Raw genomic sequence first — 6,344 nt, forward strand, 5'->3', positions numbered from 1 at the left:
AAAGTCGCAACCCTAGATCCAACCGAGATGGAGGTCCCAATGCGGAGGACTGGGAGAAGTTGGACGACCGATTGCCAGAACTGGGAACCGCCAGTGCGCTGACAGAAGGTTAGGGGTTGCCCACGCAGGTACTTGTTTCGGATCATGTCTAACCAGAGGCCACCATGACCTTGCGAGATGCGCCAGAGCAAGCGGGATAGGAGGGCAATATTCATGCACTTAGAGCACATGATACCGAGGCCACCTTGTTCCCCAGGCTTGCAAATGTCAGGCCAGCTGACCATATGGTATTTCTGCTTATTGTTGCCACCTGCCCAATAGAAGCGAGACTGGACTTTGGCGATCTCATGGTGAAGAGTCTCGTGAAGGCTGTAGAAGCTCATGAGGAACAAGAGGAGGCTGGAGAGGGAGGAGTTGATGAGAATCGTCCGGGTCGCCTTTGATAACCACCTACCTTGCCAAGGCTCTATGCGCGTTTGCATCTTGGCCACGGTCAGACACAAGTCAGCAACGGTAAGCCGAGAATCACTGATGGGCGTTCCCAGGTAGGTCATGGGGAAGGAGCCCAAGCGGCAGTTTAGCCGGTTGGCAATGTTCAGGCACTCCTCAGGAGAGTAGCCCATCACCACCACATCACTCTTGTCGAAGTTGATCTTGAGGCCAGACATTTGTTGGAAGCAGAGGAGAAGGAACTTAAGGTTAGAGATGTCCGTATCCGAGCCTTCGACCATGATGATGGTGTCGTAGGCGTACTTGAGGAGGGAGATCCCGGCGCCGCCGGCCAGGTGGGGGGTGATCCCACGGATATGGCCAGCAGCCTTAGCATTATCTAAGATGGCGGCAAGCGCGTCCACCACCATATTGAATAGGAATGGGGAGAAGGGTTCGCCTTGTCTAACCCCACAGAGTATGGGGAAGTAAGGGTCGATCTCTCCATCGATGTTCACAGCAGTGAGACTGCAGGAAACCATCTGCATCACTCTGGTGATCCATCGGTCGTCAAAGCCTTTCCGGAGCAGAACATCCCGAAGGAAGGGCCAACTAACAGTGTCATACGCCTTATGGAAATCGATCTTCAGGAAAAACGCCCTGAGGTGCTGCTACCTCTTGAGCACTGCGTTGGATTTCCCCGAAGAGGAGAGGATGATGCAGCAAAGTAGCGTAAGTATTTCCCTCAGTTTTTGAGAACCAAGGTATCAATCCAGTAGGAGACCACGCACAAGTCCCTCGTACCTACACAAAACGATAGCAACTCGCAACCAATGCGGTTAGGGGTTGTCAATCCCTTCACGGTCACTTACGAAAGTGAGATCTGATAGAGATGATAAATAATATTTTTGGTATTTTTGATAGATAGATGCAAAGTGAAAAGTAAAAGGCAAAGTAAAAGCAAAGCAAGTAAATAAAGTGATAGAGATTGATATGATGAGAATAGACCCGGGGGCCATAGGTTTCACTAGTGGCTTCTCTCAAGAGCATAAGTATTCTACGGTGGATGAACAAATTATTGTTGAGCAATTGACAGAATTGAGCATAGTTATGAGTATATCTAGGCAATGATCATGTATATAGGCATCACGTCCAAGACAAGTAGATCGAAACGATTCTGCATCTACTACTATTACTCCACTCATCGACCGCTATCCAGCATGCATCTAGAGTATTAAGTAAAAACAGAGTAACGCCTTAAGCAAGATGACATGATGTAGAGGGATAAATTCATGCAATATGATAAAAACCCCATCTTGTTATCCTCGATGGCAACAATACAATACGTGCCTTGCAACCCTTTCTGTCACTGGGTAAGGACACCGCAAGATTGAACCCAAAGCTAAGCACTTCTCCCATTGCAGGAACTACCAATCTAGTTGGCCAAACCAAAAAGGATAATTCGAAGAGACTTGCAAAGATAACTCAATCATACATAAAAGAATTCAGAGAAGAATCAAATATTTTCCATAGATAATACTGGATCATAAACCCACAATTCATCGGTCTCAACAAACACACCGCAAAAAGAAGATTACATCGAATAGATCTCCACAAGAGAGGGGGAGAACATTGTATTGAGATCCAAAAAGAGAGAAGAAGCCATCTAGCTACTAGCTATGGACCCGAAGGTCTGAAGTAAACTACTCACACTTCATCGGAGGGGCTATGGTGTTGATGTAGAAGCCCTCCGTGGTGGATGCCCCCTCCGGCGGAGCTCCAGAACAGGCCCCAAGATGGAATCTCGTGGATATAGAAGGTTGCGGCAGTGGAATTAGGTTTTTGGCTCCTGTTCTGATCGTTTGGGGATACATAGGTATATATAGGAGGAAAGAGTACGTCAGTGGAGCGTCATGGGGCCCACGAGGTAGGGGGGCGCGCCCTCCACCCTCGTGACCGCCTCTGGCACTTCTTGGAGTAGGGTCCAAGTCTCCTCGATCACGTTTGGTTGGAAAATCATGTTCCCGAAGGTTTCATTCCGTTTGGACTCCGTTTGATATTCCGTTTCTTCGAAACACTGAAATAGACAAAAAAAGCAATTCTGTGCTGGGCCTCCGGTTAATAGGTTAGTCCCAAAAATAATATAAAAGTGGAAAATAAAGCCCAATATAGTCCAAAACAGTAGATAAAGTAGCATGGAGCAATCATAAAATATAGATACGTTGGAGACGTATCAAGCATCCCCAAGGTTAATTCCTGCTCGTCCTTGAGTAGGTAAATGATAAAAAAGAATTTTTGATGCGGAGTGATACTTTGGCATAATTTCAATGTAAACTTCTTAATTGTGATATGAATATTCAGATCCGAAAGATTCAAGACAAAAGTTCATATTGACACAAAAATAATAATACTTCAAGCATACTAATCAAAGCAATCATGTCTTCTCAAAATAACATGGAAAAAGAAAGTTCATCCCTACAAAATCATATAGTTAGGCTATGCTTCATTTTCGTCACACAAAGATGTTCCCAACTTCTATACCCCCGATGACAAGCCAAGCAATTATTTCGTACTTAAATAATCTCAAACTTTTTCAACCTTCACGCAATACATGAGCGTGAGCCATGGATATAGCACTATGGGTGGAATAGAATATGATGATGGGGATTGTGTGGAAAAGACAAAAAGGAGAAAGTCTCACATTGACGAGGCTAATCAACGGGCTATGGAGATGCCCATCAATTGATGTCAACATGAGGAGTAGGGATTGCCATGCAACGGATGCACTAGAGCTATGAATGCTCAACAAAAGAAAACTAGTGGGTGTGCATCCAACTTGCTTGCTCATGAAGACCTAGGGCATTTGAGGAAGCCCATCGTAGGAATCAAGGTTGAAAAAGCACTAGGCGGTAGGCGGGCGATGACTCTCTGCCTAGCGCCTAGCCTGCCTAGGTGGGCCAAGGCGTTTTGTATGTAGCGGGTTAGGAGGACAAGTTTTTGGCTAGGCATAGCCTTAGGCATTTTCTACTACAGTAGGTTAGGACAATTGAATGATAATAAGATACTCCCTCCATCCCGTGATATAAGATCTTCTATTCCCATGATATTAAGATCTTATATTATGGGACGTAGGGAGTAAATCACAACAACGTGGAGAACTAAAAATGATCTACCCAAGGGAAGTAGCAGTAACATAGGAACATCAAATATTCAAATATAGTTGAGGCAAACATCACGCAAGACCCAATATGGCATATAGCATTATAAATTATGAGCTCAAGTAACTTAAGCATCTGCAACACGAGAAATATTCACGTGTTCTCTGAGCTCTAGCTCACGGGAAGTCTTTTCCCTCCTCTTCTTAGATGCCTCCTCAAGAGATTTCTTGCACCTATCTTTAGCTTCCTGTGAGCTTTTCTTGCATTTAGCCACAAAATTACCAACATGAGCCACATGCTGCTTGTGATGATAAACACCTCCAATGATCACATGGTTACAAAACAAACACTTCACTTTGTCCTTCTTGGAAACATCGGCTAGACTCCCATACTCCCATCCCACATCATCCGACTTTCTCTTACGGGCATTCTCTTCCAGCAACACTGATGTTGTATTTGTCTCCAACATCCTATAAATGCTCAAATACACAGCAGCAATAGTTCAGTAATTCGCATCGATAATGATTAAAAATATGGACTAGGTCTATCAAAGTGGAGACCACAAGTAGGCATAAATCTAGATAATAATCAAAGCAAAAAATGCAATATCGTATGCCTGTACGGGTGTGCGCGTGTCCACATCTGATAAACATATAGTAGAAGATAAATCATTACCCACTTAATTAGGTATATGATTTTACAGAAGAAGGCAGAAGCAAAGCAATATAAGTTATAATATTATAAATTCATAGTATGTGCAGATCAAATATGAAATAGGTAGGAAGCTGCCTATCGAGAGATTCCAAGCAAAACAAACTAAATAGAAAATACAAAAACTACAATGAGGGAAATCAAAGAACATATTTCTTATAAATTTGTTGCATAATTGCATCGGAAACTTATTTAGTCCTGCAAGGGTGCAATGCTTGATACAGATCCAGAAGCAAATCCATTTTTATACCGACTAAACAACCCTCTGATTAATGAACCTTGAGTCTCCACAGTAAAGATTACCAGCAACCACATACATATGATCCTAATTTTTACACTAGGACTAGTTATGGCTGGTGTTGCATCTTGGCATCAGGCAACAGAAGAGAAAATCATAGCACAAAATTCACTAACATCAAGATGCTACTTATAACGGAAGTTATTTGGCAAGCAATGATGCGCACAACATAGTGATTCACTTGAAGAGACGAATGATCCCAATTTTATACAAGTTTTGATGATAAATCAGGGATGTGTAGCTCCAGCTGAAGAGCTGATCGACCTCCTGCTACCCAAGATGGTGATAGTACAATATGCAAGGTTAGGGAAATGCTGGCAACTTCTCCAGGAAGCAGAATGATTACCTTTAGAACAGTTGCCTGTAGGTAGCAGTCCTCTTTGACTTCTTCAGTCACTAGATATGACCAGCCCTCATTAACTTGTCGTATGAGCTATCAAGTAAAACATCACACAATTAAAATTTATATGTATAGTCTATTGATGCTTCCAATTGAGTTGATCGTTAATGACCATCAGCAAATCAGTGCAAGTATATAACCTATCAGTATAATTACGAATAATTATCTACTGGGCGTAATCCAAGAATTTTTATTCAGGGTGGAATGCCAGAAAGATATTACAGTTGAGAAGTGATGTTTAATATGAGGATAACCACAATCTTCATTATTTACAGTCTTGTGTTATCCCAAGTATACTATAGTGTTCGTTTCAAAAAATAACTCTACTGTTCAGTACAGAAAATGCCACTTAAAATAGTCATCTTATCAATTTCCTCTTCATAGTTCTGGAGTTAATATATAATAGAAAAACTGTAGACCAATAAAATTACAAGCGAGGGATGGATCCAGCAAGATCCAACCAGCAATCCAGAGGCAAATAATACTATACACTTTTCAAAGATCATCTATGAAGTAAATAGATCTACAAAAACTGCAGATCAAGTATCCTAAAAAAGACTGCAGATCGAGGGATTAAGAGGGATGGAGCAGCAACCAATAGCAATCCGATGGGAGGGGCAGCAGGAAAATCTATAGGCTACAGTAGAGGACAAGACACGGGAAGCGGAGGGACAAATGAAATCGCATCTCACTTACAGGAAACAACAAGGAGAAGATACCGAACTTCAAATCGTTCACGCGCGGAGAGATGGCGAGGAGGAAGAAGTACGGGCAGCGTGGAGGAGTTGAATTTTTACCTTCCAGTGGCCGGAGGATGAAGCGACGATGGAATAGCTCAGGCCGCCGCCGCCCTTTTGTGTTTATATATATCCAAAACCTAGCCAAATACAGTATCTCCTTTCCTCTCGCCAGCAAACTCCCCGCAATCTTCTCGCCATCTTCCCCAATATTCTCGCACCTTCACGTCCGTGCTTTCAAAGGCGCGAGCTCCATATCGGGCCGCGCCTTGCCCTGCCTTGCACCGCCTCCTCGCCGCTTTCTACGCATTAATCGTGTCTAGGCGTACGCGTTGCTCCGCCTAAGCGATGGCCCCGCCTAGAGTGCCGTTTAGGCCCAAGGCTACGCGATGGCCTATCGCCGAGCGCTTCAGCGCGCCTAAGCGTACGCCTAATTACGCTTTTTCCAACCTTGGTAGGAATATACAAGCCAAGTTCTATAATGAAAAATTTCCACTAGTATAAAAAGACAACTTATGAGACTCACTACATGAAGAACAAGGTGCTACTTTGAAGCACAATATATGAGATTCACTACATGAAGAAAAAGGTGCTACTTTGAAGCACAAGTG

General features: G+C 43.3%; 1 long non-coding RNA gene across 1 annotated transcript; it reads right to left on the reverse strand.

Moving 5' to 3' along the window:
- Window positions 1–3,580: 3,580 nt before the first annotated feature.
- Window positions 3,581–6,090, reverse strand: LOC123162196 (uncharacterized). Its single transcript, XR_006481081.1, has 3 exons — window positions 5,794–6,090; window positions 4,943–5,029; window positions 3,581–4,057 (listed from the first exon to the last, which is right to left on the reverse strand). It is a non-coding gene; the product is annotated as an uncharacterized lncRNA (long non-coding RNA).
- Window positions 6,091–6,344: the final 254 nt, after the last annotated feature.

Source organism: Triticum aestivum, chromosome 7B (genome assembly GCF_018294505.1).
Source record: "Triticum aestivum cultivar Chinese Spring chromosome 7B, IWGSC CS RefSeq v2.1, whole genome shotgun sequence".
Lineage (NCBI taxonomy): Eukaryota > Viridiplantae > Streptophyta > Magnoliopsida > Poales > Poaceae > Triticum > Triticum aestivum.